The 19,268-nt window shown below is 40.6% G+C and overlaps 1 long non-coding RNA gene across 1 annotated transcript in view; it reads left to right on the top strand.

Annotated features, from left to right (window-relative positions):
* The window catches only part of LOC131909097 (uncharacterized), an 83,427-nt gene that overhangs the window by 51,573 nt on the left and 12,586 nt on the right, over nt 1–19,268 (top strand). The window contains exon 2 of the long non-coding RNA XR_009378746.1: nt 15,539–15,688. This is a non-coding gene — a long non-coding RNA (uncharacterized LOC131909097). The remainder of the gene's footprint in view (nt 1–15,538; nt 15,689–19,268) is intronic.

Genomic DNA, 19,268 nt, shown 5'->3' with positions numbered 1-19,268 from the left:
CCCTTTGAAGCAGTACTATTATTACTCAAATTCCCAAGCAGGGAAATAAAGGCAATAAGTATTCAAAACAGGAATTATAACTAGGAGAAGGTGGATACATCATTTTAACTCTGTATTGGTTTCAGGATCCATATGCTTAATCTTTCTGGAGTGTTTCTCTGTACCATTCCACTCTGTCAAAATCTGTGGTCTGTTCCACATACACTTACTGTTTACTCCTGCTAGCAACAAGATAACTGCTTTCAACCTTTTCTTTTGTTTTGGTTTTTATTCAGATCCATATTGCTTCTTTGGTTTGAATTTTGAAGCAGGGTAAATCTCACTGGACACTGTACTGGCTAGTTTTATATCAACTTGACATGAGCTAGAGTCATCAGAGAGGAGGGAGCCTCAGTTGAGAAAATGTCTCCATAAGATCATTTTCTTAATTAGTGATTGATGGGGGAGGGCCAGCCCATTGTGGGTGGTGACAACCTTGGGCTGATGATGAAGTGTTCTCTCAGAAAGCAGACTGAGTAAGCTATGAGGAGCAAGCCAGTAAGCAGCACTACTCCATGGTCTCTGCATCAGTTCCTGCCTCCAGGTTCCTACTCGATTGAGTTCTTTCCCTGACTTCCTTCGATGATGAATAGTGACATGGAAGTGTAAGCCCAATAAACCCTTTCCTCGGCAAGTTGTGTTGGTTATGGTGTTTAATCACAGCAGTACTAACCCCGACTAAGACAGTAGCCCAGGCAAGCCAGAACTTACAATCCCCCTGCCTTTGCTTCTAAAGTGGTGGTGTTACAGGTATGTATCACCACATCCAGCTTTCATATTTTAAAAATATTTTATTTAATGTTAGTAGATGCATGTAATGTGTTTGGATCAAATCTACCAGCATTTCTTCCCTCTAGTTGCTCTGCTGTCCCATCCCCATTTTCCTCCCAACTTCACTAACCATCTCTTGTTTTACTTGATACCTGTTGTGTTTACTTAGTGCTACGTGTATGTGCACTGTGAAGTTCCATTGATTAGAGGAATGGTAGTCTCCCAGGCCCGTGAAGAAAACACACTCTCTCTCTCTCTCTCTCTCTCTCTCTCTCTCTCTCTCTCTCTCTCTCTCTCTCTCTCTCTTTGTCTCTCTCTCTCTCTGTCTCTGTCTCTCTGTCTCTGTCTCTCTCTCTCTCTCTCTGTCTCTCTCTGTCTCTCTCTGTCTCTCTCTCTCTCTCTCTCTCTCTCTCTCTCTCTCTCTCTCTCTCTCTCTCCTAGTAGCCCTCAATTACCAGTAGCTCCTTAGTGACAAGCGGGATATCATGTTGGCATTTTGGCTTCTCTGGTCTTGAGCAGAAACTATTGTTTCAATGTAGACACCCACTCCCTCAGGCTCTTCCAATATTTCTGCCCTCTTTTTCAAGCATTGGATAATAATGATCCCACTCCATATGTTTATTCATTTATTTTAGATCTATTTGACTATTTTATGTGTTTGAGTGCTTTGACTGTATGTCTGTATGTGTATCACACGCATGCCTGGTGCTTGCAGAGGTCAAAAGAGATCATCCTATCCCTGGAACTGGAGTTAGACATGATTGTGAGCCACCATATGGGTGCTGGAAATTAGACCCAGGTCCTCTGGAAAAGCAGTCAGTGCTCTTAACCACTGATCTAACTCTCCAGTCCCCACTTCACATTTTAAAATAATGTAATTTATTGCTATTTCAGTGAAATGATTTTGCAATATTTTTGTTTTTCTGATCATGGAAACAGTACCTTCAGCTATCATGGATTCCCCTTCCCATGCAGTGCACATGTGCAAACACATGAATACACGTATTCGTCCTCATTATCCAAATACAATACAACTGTGATTTGATTATATCAATATTCATTCTTTTTGTTTGTGACAAAACTGACACATATAAATAAAAGGATGGCAATGTATCCTAAAATGTATTGAGAATGTAGCATTCTCAAACAGTAACTGTACAGTTGACTCTTGATGTTTCTTTATCCCGTCATCTGTATCTCTGTGTTTTACAGATGACAATCGTCATCTTTTAAATTTTCTCAGCATTATTGTTTATATTTATTTTTATATTCAAATTAGTTTTGACAGAAATTAAAATTCTTCTCAGAATAGTCAAATATTGCAGGCTTTGAGTACCTCATGGGTTTGTGTCAGGTGACTGGGAGGTTGGGTAAGGGAACTGGGAGCCACAGATACAGAATGCACATTGAGAGTCCTCTAGTCGCCTGCTCCCAGCTGGCCTGGTTCCTCTTTTGGGCTGATGAACCCCTGTTAGCATTGGGTTTGTCTACATGCTGTTTGGTAACTCCATGCCCTCCCATCAGGGTTTAGTTTTGAAGTAGATCTCTTTGTACTTTGAGAAGTACAAAGCACTGGAACATTCTAAGATCTCATCTGTAAGTGTCTTAGGCATTTTCTCAGTAACTGGTAGCTTTACTGATCATAGTAATGTTCTCACAATTATTTGTGTGTGTGTATGTGTAGGTTCATGTGCATGGATGCATACTTATGTGTCCCATGGCATGCTTGTGGAGGTCTGAAGATAACTTGAGGGAGTCAGGTCTTTCCTTCCACTCTGTGGGTCCTGGGATTTGAACTCTGGTCCTCAGGCTAGGCAGCAAGGGCCTTTTCTCCACTGGACTACCTCCTTGGCTCTCACTATAGAATTTTAAACTGGAAATCATTTCCTAATACTGGCATCTTATATTGATCCTTTAATCAAAATGTGTTTTCTTTTTTGAGGCGTTTTTTCAACTGTATATTCAAAAATTTCCTTGAGCTATTGAAAAAAAAATTTCATATTACATTTTTAATTTTCAAGTGTGTTCTTTTCCATATTTTCTCTGTGTATATCAATTTTTGATTCTTGTATTTTTATTTGCTTCCTCTTGACTATTTTCTTTAATTGTTTCTTTTTAGTTTGTTCCTTGGACTTGGTCCTGCATTTTAAACATTGTAACTGATGATCTGTTGATACTTTAAATCCATTCATTTTTAAAAGTAGAGCTCAGGTAAACAGAGACAAGTTTTGCATAGGGATAGATTTTAACTAAACTGGTAGTTTTTCCAGAGCAACGTGTATATTCACCTACTGTGTGGAGAAGATTGGGTGTAAACATAAACAATCCTTAGGCTCCAAATGGGAAACCGAGGGCAAACTTTGATCATTTAGAATGCAAAACTTTTCCTTGAATCCCCATTTTTCAGCCCCAAACCCCATCTCTCTCTCAGGTGACACTTGTGCCCCTGAACCCAGAACTACCCAAGTTCCCTTTCTCTGGACAACATATTCCTGTCACTTCGAATGTTTTGGCTGCACCAACTGGAGAAAGGGATCTGGGCCCTGTCTGCTAATTCCAGCTTTTCTACCATCTGTCTCACATTGTGCCTGCAGTCTGGCCTTCAGAAATGACAGGCTACATTCAGAATAACTCAGACCGAAACTTGTCAATGGTTCTTTAACTTGAATCAGGTTTCTACAATTTGATTTCCACTCCAGGCAATTACAATTTTTCAACCTTCTTCAATGTTGATTTCATCTTTGCCAGCTTTGAGTATGTTAACCCAAACCCTCCTGCTTGCTCCTCACCATTTAGAGAAAGGGCCTTGCTGTGTTTGCTTCCTGTCTTTATTTATTCACTATGATTTTCATATGAATTAGATGACTAATACGTCTTGCTACTTGGTGATATAGATGATTATTATCCAGAAAAATCTTCTCTCCTTAAGTGATTGTAAATTACCAATTTCACCAGAGGAATTATTTTAAAACATTATTTTTCTTGTTGTCTTATTTCATTTTTACTTTGGGAGAGGTGAGTTTGTGTGTTTAATATGTAGTGACACAGATTCCACATACTAAAGTACACAGACGTTCCTGCACAAATAACCCTGAACGTGCCAGATTGGGCTGGACAGAAAGCCATTCAAAGGTCACAGGCCTTAACTTTTACACAGCATTGCTTCAGTCAGTCATACTGAGTATTGTTGAGACAAAGAAATGTAAGAAAGATAACAAATACAGTTTATAAAATACATACAATACATTTATATGAAAGAAACTAATATGGTCTTCAATACAACCAACTCATGGTTATAAAGTTGCAGTATTATTTAGCATTCAGTGAAAAACGAGACATTTGGAGTGATTTACCAGTTTCAAGCAGTCTGGATCTGTTGTTGTCACCTAAAAAAAGACTGTCTGTGATTCTCTCTCCCTGTGTGTTCTTTTTATTCCCTCTTAATTGCCATTTTTCCCCAGACCAGCTGTAGCATCTATGTCCTGACTTGGATCCAACTACTTACTTTAACCCACAGAAAATGTGTCCCACAGACACATGCATCACTACAATGCCTCGATTCTTGACAAGCTGGCTGTTGAACAGGATGGAATGCAGGGAGATGAGCATGGAGTGATGCTCTTACACATGGGGAGAGAAAACGTTAAGACCTCTTCTTCACAAACATTGGCACAAAAGTACATTTCTTTTCACCTAAAATTATATGTAAATATGATACTGGAATTTCATTTGAGGCCAAGAAAGGAGAAAAATGTCAGGTCATTTGCCTTTTCTCTGAGTCTTGCATTGAAACAGTCCCATTTTAAAAACTATTTTATGTTAATATTTTATTGTAATCATAATTATATGTACTTGGGTAGGAGTATGTAAATGACTGTGAGCACAGGTACCCATTGAGTCCAGATGCATTGGATTTCCTGGAACTGGATATTCAGGCAGTTGTGAGCCCTCTGCAAAAGTAACATGCTCTCTTAACTGCTGAGCCATCTCTTTAGCTCCCAAAATTCTCATTTACATAACATAATTGATACACATATACATTCTAAACTTTCATTGTAGATGAGTCTCAAAAAGGGGGCATTTGTAAGAGGGCAGTCAACTTCAGGAAGCAGTACATTAGATGCCCATGACTGTAAAAACTTTGCCTTCTAACAAAATAATAATAATATTAAACTTGTACATTTCCAAAACTGGAAGTTATCTCAGACAGCTCTTCTAAATGTTGATTACTTCTGAAATATTCTGGTAGACTTGGGTCTAAACCAATTCAACACAAGGTATTGATATCAACCGTGCTTTTGAGACCCACTGAGGCAGCGTTATGTGTGATGCAGATAGACACATCTGTACTTTGTCCTTCAGAACCCAAGAAAATTGGACTTCTTCCTTATGAGACAAGGATGTTTCTTGATGCTTTTATGCCAGTCAGGGATAATTAGAGAAGGTTTAGCCATGGTCACTGTCAAGAATTACATAACTGGTACCAATCCTCTCCCTCCTGGTTAACCACTCTACTTACAGCAATGACTGAGTCGTTAATCCTTTTGCTCCCTAGCCCTTACTTTGGGATCTTGCTTGCTTAAATTCTATGTACTTATCTATGTAAAGCAAAGAATAAATTATGTTAAACTACCAGTGCTAATGAGACAATATAACACCAATACTCCCTGCCTTCAGATGAGTCCACAACTTGACTCATGTCCACAAAACCAGTGGGAAATTTAACAGGACTTAAACCTTAGTAGATCCCAGACTTAGCACAACTTGTGCTGTGATGAAAGTAGGCAGGCCAGGCCTTGAAACCCAGCATGCAGATAGGATAACCTGCCACAAGAAGAACAAAGACCTGATCTATTAAAGTCTATAGTTCTGGGAAAGTCCCTAAATGTACTAACCTTGCTTTTTGGCTTCTGTAGTCACTGTAGTTCCTGACTCTTTTGGCATTTTTCCTTCAGTACTCCCCAGTGGCCAACACACCACTCTTCAGTTGCTATAGGAGGCCCTGTAAGTGTCCCTGCTCAGGTTTCCATTGACCCTTCCATCTTGTGGCTCAAAAAACCCTGGTTCTGGCTCTTCTTGATCATCCAGCTACTGCTCCAGGTTTGGTAACCACTTCTTATTGTCTCTTCCCACTCAGAATTCCACAAAGTCCCTCTCCACCCTCCTGTGACCTTCCAGCTATTGCACAAAGCCCTGGGTGTTCTATCACTACTTCTTCTTTTGGCCTAAGTTCCCAAACTCCCAGGACCTTTCAGCTACTGCACTAGGCCAATATATGACACATGCAATCCTACTGGATTAGTACAGTAGCTGAAATAAAATCTCTAATCAAATATAAATATAACCTAAGTGCAGACACCGAGGTCTAATTGTAAAACCACAAGCAGTACAAAAATCAGGACAATCACTTCTGCATCAAGAATTGCACACCCCATTGAAATGGTCCCCAAAGAGAACAACTTGGATAAAATGTAAAGCATGAAGTCATAATCACTGTGATAAATACATTCAAAGAGTTAAGAGAATTCAGAGATGGTATGAAGTGAATAAATGTCTCAATGAAATTACAGAGGGCAGAGGAACACACTGATGAAACCAAAGATAACACAAACATTGGGTGAAATAAATAGGCCAATCCACGATATGAAAATAGACTTCAATAAAAATATTGAATAATATCCAAGGTTAAAAGAAGCTGAAAATGAAAAATTATAAAAGTCTATGTGAAAAGGAAAACCAACAGAATGGATTGTGTATACAATAGATTATTAGGGTTTGAAGACAAGACAGAGGAATTGGAACATTCAATTAAAGAAAAGAATAAACAAACAACAACAAATCCATAATTATAGGATCTTTGAAACACCATGAAAATAAAAAATCTATTGATTATCCAAGAAAAAAGAAAACCTCAGATGAAAGACATAGAAAACATTTTCAACAGATATCATAAAAGAAAAATTTCTAGGTCTAGGGAAAGAGATGGCCATCCAGTTTAAAGAGGCACTGAGAACACCAAACTGACAAAACCAGGAAACAGCCTCCATATGCTACATTGTAGTTAAAATACAAATTGTGCAGAACAAAGAAAGGATATTAAAAGCTACATGAGAAGCTGCAAGTCACATATAAACACGTGCCCCTCAGAACAACAGACTGTTTCTCTGTGGGAATAGTAAAAGCCAGAAGAGCTTAGAACAATGTGATTCGAATTTGGGACTAACACAGATGCCAAACCAGACTACTCTACCCAGCAAAACTATTCATCATGATTGAAGGATAATGAAAGAAAAACTATCTATGATGAAAGCAAACTAAAGACATTTGTGATCACAAAAAAAGCCATTCAAGGAGATACAGGGAAAAATAGGTGATGGTAGGATAACAGCTACTCAAAGTAGAACTGAGAAAACAAATCTCAGGAAATCAACAAAATGACAGAAATTAATACACAGCTTTCAAAAATTACTGAGTATTAATGACCTTACTTGCCAATCAGAGGACAAAGACTAACCATAGGATTAGAAGAATAAAAAGGAATTTTTGTTGTTGTTGTCTACAAGAAAAACACTTAACCTCTAAAGATAGAAATGACTTAGAGTGAAAGGATAGAAAAAATATCCCAAGCAAATGGAAGCAGAAAACAAGGGACAATCACTATTCTAATATCAGACAAAATAGACTTTGATCCAATGTAATTTGAAGAGCTAAAGACAGTCACTTCATTCTGATCAACAGAACAGCACAGTAAGAAGCCATTATAATTCTAAACATTTACATATCAAGCCCAGATATTTCCAATTTCATAAAACAAATATGACTAGGCATTAAACCATGTATTAACCCAGTATAGTAATAGTCAATGACTTCAGCATCCCACTTCCACTAAGGGACAGTTAATTCAGACAAAACATAAGCAATGAAATATTACACTTAAATTATGACATGAAACAACTGGCTTTAACAGACATCTACAGAATATTTTATCCAAACATTACAGAGTATACATTCTAAGAAAGCTGTGAAACTATTCTAAAGTAGATCATATACTAAGAAGAAGGAAAACCTCACTATGTACAGAAAAATTGAAATAATTCCCTCCATCCTATCTGACTGCGGTTGACTAAAACAAGAAATCAACAGCAAGAAAAACTACAGAAAACACACACACTTGTAGATATTAAACAATACATTTTTTAATGCTGAATGGCTTGCTGAGGAGATCAAGAAGGGAGTAAAAACATTCCTAGCATTTAATGATAATGAAAATCACAATGTACCAAAACTTATGGAACACAAGGAAGGCAGTCGATAGAGGTCAGTTTATATCTCTAAGCACCTACCTCACAAAATAAGAGATATTTGAAGTGAGAGGCTGAAACAAGGATCTTTAAGTTTGCTAAGGAATGGAGTGGAGAGCAGTAGATATTAGGGGAAGCAAAGCATGGTCACAGGAGCAATTTGTTCCTGGTTTCACTGACAGCTCGGGCATGGTTTCTGAAGTATGCAGGACCCATTCTGCATTAGCAAAATGTGGGTTTTCTTGTGCTTTGTATACTTTTCCAGGCGTAATGCACATCCAGGTTGTGAGGGTTTGAATGAGAATGCCCCTCATAGGCATAGTTGCGTTTTCAGTCCCCAGTTGAACTATTTGGAAAGATTTGGGAGTGTGGCCTTGTTGGAGTAATTGTAACCTTGGAGGAAGTAAACTGCAAGGAATGGACTTTGAGATTTCAAAATCTCACACCAGGCCCAGTTGTCTTTCTCTCTTTGCCTACAGATCAGGATGGAAAGCTCTCAGGTACTGCTCCAGCACCATGCCTTCCTGTCTGCCACCATGGTCCTCACCATGAGGATAGTGACAGAAGAGATATCAAGACAGCCGAGTATTAGCAGCATAGTGTGGTTATTAGTGATCACTCTTACACAAACATACAATGAAAAGGAGCAAGAAGAGCTAGGAAAAATACAAAATGTACAGTTTAAGGAGGAAAGGAGCACCAGAAAATATAACGTTGAAGATGAAAGTTCCTGTGTACAAGAAGGAGAAGTGTGTTGCAGTCAACAAAGCAAAAAGGAATGCCAATCTGTAGACTACTTTGACATCAGACACGGAGATGCAGTATTTAGAGTTTGCCCTGCTGGTTTTTGGTCTTGCTTTGGTCCAGTATTTCCTCACTATGCTCCCTTCTCTCCTTTTTGAAATGGTAATATATATTCTGTGCCATTGTATGTTGGAAGTATGTGATCTGCTTTTTGGTTTTGATTTTCCAAGGGGCTACTGTTGTGGGGTAGCCACCAGAGAAGACTGCTTGGCTGTGGATTTAAGCCAATAGAAAGTCTTTATTAGCTGGCTAGCAGCTACACTGGTGTTCAGGTTCACAATGTAGCAATGAACCTTTCTCAGAATGAGCTTTTAAGCACAAAAACAGATTTTGGTTGGCATACTTTAGTTAACAAGAACAGTTAGCCAGACGTGGAACTATAGAAGCCAAAAAGCAAGGTTGGTACATTTAGAGACTTTCCCAGAATACCAACTTGACGAATTAGGCCCTTGTTTTAGATTTGGCTGGTCATGTTGCTAACATGCTGAGTTTAATAGCCTGAATGGTACTTCCATTATGGAGTTAGTTGTGCTAAGATTTGGGACCCTGTTACATTACAGTTAAGAGATTACCTTGAGTCTCAGAAGAGGCTTTTGACTTTTAAACAGTGTTGAGATTGTGAATGACTATGGGAACTTTTGAAGTTGGACTAAATGAATTGTACATTATGATATAGCTGCAAGTCTATGGGGGCCAAGAGTTGGAATGAAGTGGTTTAAATGAGAATGCCCTCCTCCTGTAGTCTCTGTCTTAGTTAAGGTTTCTATTGCTTTGAAGAGACTCCATGACCATGGCAACTCATAAGGAAAACATTTAATGGGGGGGGGGGCTTGTTTACAGTTTCAGAGGTTCAGTCCATTATCATCATGGTGGGAAGCATGATGGTGTGCAGGCAGACGTGGCACTGGAGAAGAGCTGAGAGTCCTACATCTTGAAGGCAACAGGAAATCTACTGGGACACTGAGCAAAGCTTAAGTAAAAGAGACCTCAAAGCCTGCTCCCACAGTGACACACCTCCTTCAACAAGGCCATACCTCCCTCAACAAGGCCGCACCTCCCAATAGTGCCACTCCCTATGAGCTTATAGAGGTCAGTTATACTCAGACTACCACAGCCTCATATATTTGAATGCTTAGTCATCAGTTGATGAACTGTTTGGAAGGGTTAAGAGGTATGTGCTTGTTAGAGAAAGTGTGCCACTGGAAATGGGCTTTGAGGTTTCAAAACCCACCCACTCAAGGCCCAGACACACTCACTCTCTCTCTCTCTCTCTCTCTCTCTCTCTCTCTCTCTCTCTCTCTCTCTCTCTCTCTCTCTCTCTCTCTTCCTCACCACCTGTCTATGGATCAGGATGTGAAGCTTTCAGCTACTGCTCCAGCACCATGTCTTTCTGCCTGCCACCATGCTCCCAGCCATTATGATAGTGGACTGACCCTCTGGAATTGTAAGCAAGGCCCTAATTAAATGTCTTCCTTTGTAAGAGTTGTCTTGGTCATGATGTCTCTTCACAACACTAGAATAGTGACTGTATTGGACAGTTTTATGGTAACTTGACTCACAAGTTAGAGTCATCAGAAAGGAGGGTCCTCAATTAAGAAATTGTTTCCATAAGATTGGACTGTAGGCAAGCCTGGAGAGCATTTTCTTAGTGATTGATGGGTGAGGACCCAGGTCATTGTGAGTAGGGCCTCCCTTGGGCTGGTAGTCCTGGATTTTATAAGAAAGCAGGCTGAGCAAACCGTGAAGAGAAAGCCAATAAGCAAGACTCCTCCATGACCACTGCGTCAGCTCCTGCCTCCAGATTCCTGTCCTGTTTGAGTTCTTGTCCTGACTTCTTTCAGTGATGGAGTATGATGTGGAATTATAAGCAGAGTAAACCCTTTCCTCCCCAAGTTGCTTTGGGTATGGTGTTTTATCACAGTAGTAGTACCTCTAACTATGACAGGACTAAGCCACTGACCCAGTATAAACAAAGCAGCTATAGGCTGTGATCAGGCTCCATACAGGACAGCTGGTAAAGAGAACTGAGATCACGTGTTAGAAGGCCCATGAAATGTAGTTTAAAAAAGTAAAAGGCATCAAAAGATCAAGAATGTCCAGGGGATTTTTAGAAAATAGAATAAAATGTATAAAAATTCAAAATATGTTTTAAAAGTTGTAGTCAAGAGGCTTCAGCAGTGAAGAGCCCCGGATGCTATTCCATAGGACCCGGGTTCAATTTCCTTTACCCAATTGGTGGCTTACAGCCTGTAACTCCAGACCCATGGCATGTAATGCCCCTTTCTGGCCCTTTTCTGCACACATGTGGTGGACAGACATATACAGAGGTAAAACTCTCATACACATACTTTTTTTTAAATTTTTTTTAAATTTTGCAATACAATTCAGTTCTACATATCAGCCACGATTCCCTTGTTCTCCTCCCTCCCGCCCCCCTCACCTTCCGCCCAGCCCACTCCCCATTCCCACCTCCTCCAGGGCAAAGCCAAGTAGTAATTGAGAATGTTATCTACAAACTCAGACAGAAAATATGAGAGGCATGTTAGTAATAAGAATGAGGGTAGCCAGGCGGTGGTGGCGCACGCCTTTAATCCCAGCACTTGGGAGGCAGAGCCAGGCGGATCTCTGTGAGTTCGAGGCCAGCCTGGGCTACCAAGTGAGTTCCAGGAGAGGCGCAAAGCTACACAGAGAAACCCTGTCTCGAAAAACCAAAACAAAAACAAAAAAACAAAAAAAAAAAAATAAGAATGAGGGTGCAATGTCTTAACGGAGTTTCAAAAAAGTGGAGAACAGATAATGTTGGAACAAATGACACCAGAGCTAGGGTATTCATCCAAAACCTTAAAGGGTCATTCTCAAACCTTGGATATGCTTTCAGTTAAAGCAAAATTCCATGAAAATATTGCTTTAATTACAAATTGTTAAAGTAAAAAATGTAAGCAGTGGCTGAATGCTGACAGTGAATTAAGAGTGTCTATTTCTTAAGAGAAAAATAATCCTCAATATAGAATTGTATAGCAAAGAAAATCACTTCTTTTAGGGTTGTGGGGAAATAACAGAGTATTTTTTTCTGAAGTCTAGTAGAAAATTCCCATTAAAACAAAATCAAACTAACCCTAAATGCAATCCTTTGGTGTGATTCACACGAGATGAAGTGTGAGCAGACATCCCCAGTATACGATTTCGTTGGTGGAAAGCAGCCCAAGCATGAGCACCAATTGACTGGTGTGGAAGCCAGAGGCTCAGGGCACAGGAGGAGGATGGAAGGAAAAGGGCTGATTTTCAGCTTTGTCAAGCACATGCATTAACATCAGTCGGGGAAGACAGGCATGGCTGTGCATCCATCTTAGGCAATAAGTGTGCAAGGCCAATGAGGCCAGACTGAACTGCACAGTGAGACACTTTCACAAAATCCAAATGCTGGAGTATAGCTCAGTGGTGAAGGGCTTGTCCAGTAGGGGCAAGGTCCTGGGTTTGAACTCCAGTACCAGAGTGGGGGGAGCTAGAGTAAATGAACTGTTTTCCATACAAGTGAAAGGATAAAAGAGATTGAACACACATGCATACACATACTGCATTAATCACTTGTCTCTTTGCTATGATCAAATACCTGACAGGAAGCAACTGAAGCCAGGAAGGATTTAGGGAGTAGCCATCACTGGAAGTTTCTACCCAGAGCTCCATGTCCCAGTAGCCTAACATTTATCAGCTATACCCCATAATCCAACAGGTTCTGTAACCTTCAAAATTAAAATTTCCACCTGGAAGCCATGTGCTCAAACCCTTTAGCCTTTGGGTGATAAAATGATAAAAAAAAAAAAAAAAAAGAAACAAGAAAAAATAAATCTCCCAAATTAGAAAGAAAGTAGAAATGGAGCTTCTTTGCAGATAATGACTTCTTGCATGGAAGACTCTGCCACGAATTGAGCATTAAAGAGTTAGATTTTAAATAAAAATTCAAAATGTACCTATCAATTGAACATCTGCACAGTGTCAACTGTCAGTGAACCATTTACAAAAGGTAGCATGTAATGCAACAGTGCATGTGAGGGGTTCAGGGCTCTGAACTCTAACTGTGAGGTGTCTTAATAGAGAAAATAAAACTTTTCAAAAAAACATTAAAGAAGTCATAAATAAATGAAAATAAATGTTATGTTCTTGAGTGAGAAGGCTCAACATTGAAATGAGTTAATTCTTCCAAAATTGCACTAAAATTTAATTGCCATTCAATTGAAATCCCAGCAGGAGATTTTATAGAGCACAATACATTTATCCTAAATTTATTTAGATATATTCTAAATTTATAAGTAAAAGTAAAGAGGCCCAGGATACCCAAGGAAATCTTTTAAAAATAAAAGATGAGCTATTTCATTTAGCAGATGCTAGGTCCTACTATGTTGTAGTAATTAATGCAGTTTGTAATTGAAGAAAGAAACTAGAGATTGGCCAGATCTCTACAAAAGATAACCCACACCTCCTCTCTTTCTCTTTTCACACTCTCTCTTTCTTTCTCTCTCTCTTTCTTTCTCTCTCTCTCTCTCACACCTACACACAAAAATGGAATTATGAAAGAGAAAATAATTATAGTTTATATAATCATCTCCATGGGAAAAATACAATAAAATTACTTGAAAATGCTCAGGGAAAAGTTCTCAGTTATATTAAAGCATAAAGGTGACTTATAAATCATCTCTAAATGTTTGTAAACTATTACCAGAATAGAATACTATACTGCAATGATAATCAAAACAATAGGTGAATCTCAGAAAACAAAATGATGTTGAGCAAAAGCAGTTGAGTGGATCCAACGCTATTACATTTATACAATGTTATTATACAGTAAAATGAATTTGTTTTTATGGGTATACATGAATAGAAAACTCTTAAAAACAGGGAAGTTATTTACAAACGTGACATCAGGGGAGAGGAAAGGGAACAGGATTGTAACACTTTATTTCATTGTGGGTTATGTGCATATGGTATTCCTTCCACGGTTTCTGTTTATAATTTGATAAAACGTTAGTATGATTAGCATGAAATAGTTTTAATATAACCTTATAAACATCTTCAAACACTTCCCCTTGCTCAATCATATAGGTTAAGTCTTCCAGTTCATACCGTCATCTATTTATCATCAGTCCTAGTTAGCTTCAGCTGTCAACCTGACAAGCCCAGACTTATCTGAGAGAGTTTCATTTGGGACATTACCTCTATCAGATTGTCCTGTGGGCATGTCTGTGGGCATTCACTTGTTTGCTAACTGATGTGGGAGGGCCAGGCACTGTGGGTCAGTACATCCCTGGTAGATGGGCCTGTGCTGTATGAGAGAGATAGCTGAACAGAAGCCTGTGAGCAAGCAAGTAAGCAGAATGTCTCCATGGTTTCTGCTTCAAATTCAGGGCTGGCTGGAGCTCCTGCCCTGACTTCATTCAGCAATGGGTTGTGTGACCTGTAAGATGAAATAAACCACTTCCTCCCTAAGTCGTTTTTGGTGATGGTGTTTGTCTTCGTTAACATTTCTATTGCTGTGATAAAACACCACGACCAAAAGCAACTTGGAAAGCAAATGGTTTATTTCGCCTTACAGTCTGTGATCCATCATCCAAGGAAGTCAGGACAGAAATTCAAGGCAGAAACCTGGAGGTAGAAACTGAAAAAGAAGTCATGGAGGAATGATGTTTACTGGCTTTTCCCCATAACTTTGTCAGACTGCCTTATAGCACCCAGGGCTACCTGTCAAGGAGTGGCATCATCCCCAGTGAGCTGGGACCTCCCACATCAATCATCAGTTATGAACATATACCACAAGCTTGCTTACAAGCCAATCTGGTGTAGGCATTTTCTCAGTTGAGGTTCTCTCTTCACAAATGACTCTAGCTTGTGTCCAATTGACAAAACACTAGCCAGCACAATATTTATGCCAGCAACAGAGAACTACCTAGGACATCATCAACAGATGTCACTGAAAGGATCAGACAGACGCCATAAAAGGCTGCTCATTCTTCTCTCAGGGATCAGGCCTCAAGTTCAGTTTCCTCAGACTTGAGCAAGCAGTTTCTGGGAGGGCCATGAACAAAAGTCATAGCCTTTGCAGTAGCTCCCTTTCTGTACATACTCTGACCACTCAAGGTTCAGCCAATTGTTTACTGTCTGGGAGCCCTTACCAACTTAGAGCTACGTGCATGAGTCAAGGACAGAGCCTGGGCCACTGAGCAGCCTCCACAGTCAGTACATGCTAGGCCTCCCAGCCTCCATGGTAGCTCAAAGACAAAGCCTGGGACTTGTCCAGGCCTGCCTCAAAATGGTTAACTGTAGCCCCCAACTAACCCTAGCCAATTAAAAGTTACTAGCATGATTGTCACACACATAAACCAATCCTGAGTCTGTCTGACCATATCTAGTCTGTAGACCCCAGTCTCCCCTTGCTTTAAAAATCCTGCCCCATTGCTACTCAGGGTCTCTCCTGCTCTGCTGCTGCATCAGACGGATGGAGAGTCCTGAGTTAACTTGCAATACAAAGACTCTTTGCTTTTGCATCGGATTCAGTCTCTGGTGGTCTTTTGGGGACTCTGGGTACAACAGCTGCCAGTTGTAATTAAGTATTTTTTTTATATTTTTTCCAGGATTAATGGGCTGAACTCCATGGATCTATGTTCCTTGGAAACGGAAACTGTGTCTGTTTTGTTGACCACTGTGAAACTCAAAAACTATCCCATATAGGAGGCCATGCATGTATGAGGTTCAGTGTCCTGAGGGCCATTCCATCAATGCAGGTAAGATAATGTAGTGGAGAGCTTTGTTGCATTAATCAAGATATGAGTGAACACATGGAATCGAACTGCTTAGTAAACAAGAGTGTTGTGTGTGTTGGTAGCTGTTGGATATTAGTCTCACATCTTATTATTTACTGCATCAAAAGTAGTTGTTTGACCTAGTTTATTTAATTCAAGTTTATCAAATTAGTACTACTAATCATGTTGCAATCATCATATCTTGCTGTTTATACATGCAAATTTAGAATACTTTGCCAATAAATACGTATTAGTAGTAGCATCAAAAGCGATGGCTGAGCTCTGAGGATGTGAGAGGGGCATAGTTGGTACCGCCTCCTTCATCTGGTGTGTGGTGGTGGGGAGAGGGAAAGATGCCCCCACCCCTACCTCCTCCAGCTTGTTAGGGAGCTGACCGACCCCTTTACCAGCTGCAACACCCGGGAAAACAGGCCCTGCACCTCGCCTGGGCAACACATTAGAGCCAACTCTGTTGGTGGAGGTGTAGATGAGCTAGCCCTGAGGTTGTGAGAGTGGGATTGTTGTCCCCACAACTCTTCTCTCATATGGTGGTGAGGGTGGGGGAGAGATGCCCCCCTCACCCCTCAACCCTCACCACCTGTTACAGACAAAAGAGCTGACCTTTCCTTTTACCAGCTTCAGTGTTTGGAAAAGTGGGCCCTGTTCCTGGCCTGGGCAGCACAGTAGAGCTGACTCTGGTGGCAGAGGCTCAGGTGGGGTAGCCCTGAGGGTGTGAGAGTGGGATAGCTAGCCACCCCTCCCCCTTGTCTGCCATGTGGTGGTGAGGGCAAGAGAAAGATGCCATTTCCCCTTTACCCCTGCCACCTCTGGTGGGTGAGGGAGCTGACCCTCCCCCTTACCAGCCGCTGACTCCCCTGGGCAGCACAATAGAGCCAATCCCATTGGCAGAGGTGTGGGTAAGCCAGCCCTGAGGTTGTGAGCATGGGAGAGCAGTCCCCATTAATCACCTGTTATGTGGCAGCATGGGCAGGGGAGAGGTGGCATACCCTCCTCCCCATTAACACCTGGGCAACATAGTAGACCTGTCCCTGAAGGTGTAGGTGTGGGAAAACTGACCCTGGGGACATGAAAGCAGGAGAACTGGCCCCACCCCTTGCTCATTGCTGTAAGGGGTAAACTAGCCAGGGCAACACTGGAGAGCTCAACCTGGTGGTGAGGACAAGGGAGACCTGGTAGGTCTATCAACCTTGCAACTACCTAGGCCCTGAACAAGAGTTATGAGTTGGCTCAGCCCAACATCCATCCCATCTGCTACCTGCTGGAGCATGTGAAGGGACTGGTCCTGCAGACTCAAAGCTGCAGGATCTCCATGACACAAGCCAACAAGAGGATACCCAAGAGGAGTCCCAGTGAGGGTCCAGCATTGATAGTGTAGCAGAAACCAGAGGCCTCGAACCAGACCAACAACTCTTTGCAATGAACATTTGCAAGTAAAGATATATGGGTAAAAGGGTTTACTGCATGACTCAGTGTGTGACGCTACAGCTTCCATGATGAGACTGATTTCTTTTAAATTTTATTTTATTTTATTTTGGAGGGGGTGCTGCAAGGGCAGAGGGCGGATACAGAGGGATGGGGAAATGAATGAGATAGAGATGCATGATATGAAAGACACAAAGAACAAATATAAAAGAACGTTAAAATAACAATGTGATGTCTGGGGAATGCTTGGTGGTTGAAGTGCTTGATGCACAAACATTAGGACCAGTGTTCAGATTCCAGAACCCATGTAAAATCTATGTGTAGCAGCATACATCTATATCCCAGGACTAATGAGAGGAGGCAGAGACAGAGAAACCCCGAAGACTCACTGGTCAGCTAGCTGAAGGAGTGAGCTCCAGGTTTGGTGAGGAAACCTATATCAAAATATGAGATGGACGGGCTGGGGAGATAGAGGACCAGAGCACTGGCTGATCTTCCAGAGGACCTGGGTTCGATTCTCAGCACCCACACAGTGGCTCACAAATGGCTGTAACTCCAGTCCCAGGTGATCTGACACCCTATTCTAGCTGCAGTAGACACAGCATATACATGATGGACAGACATATATGCAAGCAAAACACTCATGCATAAAATACATGAATAAAAATTTTAAAAATTAAGTGGACAGTGATTGAGGAAGATACCCAGTGTTGACCTCTGGCTTCACATGAGCATGTAGCCTAAGCACTCTCACCATCATCCCTCATGTATGTGCATTTACATGGGTACACACACACACACACACACACACACACACACACACACACACGATTGTAACAGCATAGAAAATGGATTTTCTTTTCCTGGAATTTGGTGAAATATCATATGATCATACATATTTTAGATTATTCAAGTTTTTACAAGATTTACAATTCAAGATTATTACAAGTTTTAAAAGAAAAACTTTTTTACATCAAAATTAAAGTAACACTTCCAATGAGGATGCAAGAAGTCCTCAGACATTATAAAGCTGTCAGTTCAATCACAAATTAAACAGAAAATCTTTCAGTGACCATGGAATATACAAGTGATCAAGACAGTGACCTACAGGCTGGAGTCATGTCATGTCATATCATGTCTGACTGTCTAATCTCAGAGACACTACATTCCCCAACAACACCGTCATTAAAACAGATATCAAATTTTATCTAAGTTTATATAATTATTACCAATTCTAGGCAATCAAGTTCTAGATATTTTTTAATGACTGGAATTCAATAGTAGTGAAATGAGATTTGCTTGAGTGATTCTAGAAAACATGGCTAGTTTCTGAAGAGTCAAGTATGGCAGTGAGCAGTCTGACGAACTTATAAACATCATGGAAAGAATTATAGAGAGGAACGGGGGCCACACGGATACCATCTGGTTCTCGCTTGTCACACTGGAGGGAAAAAACATAAAGCCATCATCTAAGCAATATCCACACGCAGAAATTCTACTTACATGATAAGATTCCATAGACCGTGACTTCCCTATAACACAATATATGAGCAATTTTTTTCTGTCACTGTAAGTAAAACTCTATGTCTCTGTTAGTCTAAACTTTGCTCTTAATAATGACACCAACAGAGGGTTCTCATGTGAATGTCCAAATTATGTTTCTGAAGACACTGAGCGTTATCTCTCAAAGTGGATCCTATAACCAGCTTTCCAGAGGGTAAGCCCCCGATCAGATGGATCTCTGGGACCAATGTAAATGTACAAGTGCCTTGGTGAGATTTTAGGAGCTTTATTTAAGTCTCTAATCCCTGACCATGGAGAGAGGACTTGTCTATATGTCCCTGGGACTGTTGATGTGTTTGGTAGTAGGAACAAATAATTTTACCTGGCCTAGTTATGACCATGGCCAACTTTAAGGAATGTCGATTATAGACATCAGTTAATATAGTCTGGGTATGCTATCTTGTTTAATTTCTATAATGACTCTTTGTAGTGTTATTAAACTCAGAATAAATATGGGAAATCTCAAGCCAAAGGAGCATGGATTTCCTGAGAGCACAGAGCTTGGGAGGGCCTCAGCTTGGTTTGCAATGCTGTTACTATAACATGAGCTCTGAGG

The sequence above is a fragment of the Peromyscus eremicus genome, chromosome 4 (genome assembly GCF_949786415.1).
Source record: "Peromyscus eremicus chromosome 4, PerEre_H2_v1, whole genome shotgun sequence".
Lineage (NCBI taxonomy): Eukaryota > Metazoa > Chordata > Mammalia > Rodentia > Cricetidae > Peromyscus > Peromyscus eremicus.
Note: the sequence above shows the minus strand (reverse complement) of the source record. Positions and strands in the feature narration are given on the sequence as shown.